This window comes from Conger conger, chromosome 18 (assembly GCF_963514075.1).
Source record: "Conger conger chromosome 18, fConCon1.1, whole genome shotgun sequence".
In the NCBI taxonomy this organism is placed as follows: Eukaryota; Metazoa; Chordata; class Actinopteri; order Anguilliformes; family Congridae; genus Conger; species Conger conger.
In genome coordinates, this window is record NC_083777.1 from 28,760,380 (window position 1) to 28,762,879 (window position 2,500).

Consider the following 2,500-nt stretch of genomic DNA (forward strand, 5'->3'; position numbering starts at 1 on the left):
CAGACGTCCCATTCCACCAGACTGCACTGAGCTCGGGGTTGCTCTTACGGAGCCGTTTTACACGGGGAGGCTGTGATTGGACGATTACCGCGGCATGTCCAGTGACTGACAGGGTGATGGAGTGCTGTTGCCGTGCATTTTTGCCAGGAGAGGTTACTTGAGGTCGAGCAGGTAATGACGCCTTAAAATCTCGGGGACAAAAAGTTTGGACGTCTGGAAGCGCAGAAGGGCGCAGTGTGAAAATTAGAAATGATAAGTTGGAGACATAAGCTAATATTTCTTCACTCACACCATGGTGCATATCTCAGTATCTCTATTCCCCAGCTGAACAGAGATGTCAGTAGCCACATGTCCAGTGTACAGTTGAGTACACCGTGTCAGCCATACAAAAACCTTGTACTCTAAAAAGTGTTTCAAATGATTGTTCATTTTCCATAGCATCAGGGTTCAGTCATGTTGGGGTTTTAATCAACTTCGTTAGTTGTTAAGTTACAAAACACTGACAGTACATAAAGTTAGATTCAGACTTTCAACATGCTCTAGAAAAACAGACTTTTTAATGACCCATGCATTTTATATTTTAATAATGAGCATATTGTCAAAAAAAAGTTTCCTTTCTATTCATTTGACTGAAATCACGCCAGAAGTGGCTGTCAGGTTAGGAAATATTGGCATGTGTTGCTTGGCAGATTATGACAAGCTTATCTGCCAAAAGCAGCCTTTGAGCGACTATTAGGAGAGTCTGAGAGCCTACCTTTATTTCATAATTACCTCGCGCTGATTTTGATTGTAATGCATGACTAACAAGCGTAGCTGTTTAAATACGGATCGCCCACCAGCGGCCCAGCCCTCTTTGCTTGATTGCCAGCACGGCGATATATAGGGCTGTTTGTTTCAGTGACCAAGAACGCTTTTGTTTCATGTTCTTAGGAAAAATATAAATACAATAATCGGAAAAAGCATTTTAGAACCAGTCGCCGATAACGCCTGTTAACGCATACAAAGGCAACGGCGTGACATTAGACGTGATTAAAAGAGGACTGAGTCGGCCATAGGTGATCCCTGCCGCTGATCAGGGACATCACAGCCAGTGTTATCTGAGGGGGGCGTCGTGGCGTCTCTCTGGCGAGCGAGATTGGGCTTCGATCCCAGGCTGGCCCTCATCGATCCCCGCGCAGGTTACATCGCTGCGGGATCATTACAGTGTAATCTAAACACAATCCGGCATTGTGCGTTTCCGCAGCCTCTCAGACACACAGAGTTAATCCCTCGCAAACAATATCTACATGAACTGACACTTGATCAATTAATAAATAATAAAGCTTGTTTACTGGTGGTGGCCCAGCCGGAGTGGGCCGAGGGAGGACACGGTCGGTAACGTGAATAGCTGCGGAGAGACGCCTTGTTTTCCTCATTTGTTGTCTCAGTTTTGTGGACTGTATATTAAAATGGTGACGAACAGCATGTGGCCTTTGAAGATTTAATAAAGTTGAGAGTGGGAAGCACCCCTCGACTATAAACAGAGCGATGCAGCAGCGTATACGTCTGAGATTTTATTTCTGTTTGAAGTCTCCTCTGGGCTCCGCCAATTACCTCCTATCACGGATTAGACCCGGGAGCCAAGAGAGGAGGATGAAGAGAAGGACATAGCAGGGTAAAAGAAAGAGGGAGAAAAGGGGTAGAAAGGATACTGTAAGAAGAAAAAAGAAGTAGAGAACAGAAAACAGCTTCAGGGGAGGAAAGAAAAAAGCAAACATGTCCAGAAAAAATAACTATTTTGTGGGACACAGTATAGCTTTTAAAATATACCATCCAGAAAATAGAGGCAAAATACAATGCTACACATGTTACCTATGAGCATCATTCCTGAACAGATTCTGCCCAGAAAAGAAACACGATTTAATGGTGACCGTGCAAGGTGAGTTTGCAATGTTTCCAGGGCTAATTGTTTGATTCATTGCTAAATTTTGTTATGTTTTTTTAGATATAGCCCTTGGATGTGGCTTGGGTATCCAGGCGTCAGCTGCTGAGAATTCATTAGATGTTCAGGACCACATCAATGCGGTCTCAGTGGAGAGCGCTAAGAGCCGGGTGATCCGCTGAGCTAAACTGCGCTTGAGTGATGTTCACACCACACAGGGCACGGTTCCACCCCGACAGGACCCCGCGATCGTGAGCTAGTTCTCCTCCTGCAGCTTCGCTGAGATTGCTCTGAAAAGTCCATCCCAAATCGCCGCCTCCCGCCCTCCTGCGCCCCCCCTCCCGCCGCGGAGAGAGCACGACCCAGGGTGACCCCTAATCACAGTTCCAATTCTGTACCCCCACTCCACCCCGTGGAGCTCGGAGCACACGCGGGGCGAGGTGTGTGTGACTGTAGGCTGTCCTTTTCCCGCTGCCCTGCAGGGCATTCCTGTCACCACAGCCACAGAGCTAACTAGCCACTCAGCTCGTCAACCGAGAGGCGACAGATCTGTATGAACATGCATTGAAAGGGACGATA

The 2,500-nt window shown here is 46.9% G+C and overlaps 1 protein-coding gene across 1 annotated transcript in view; it reads right to left on the minus strand.

The window, feature by feature from the left end:
- cdh23 (cadherin-related 23) overlaps positions 1-2,500 on the minus strand; it is a 209,271-nt gene that overhangs the window by 172,281 nt on the left and 34,490 nt on the right. The window lies entirely within an intron of this gene.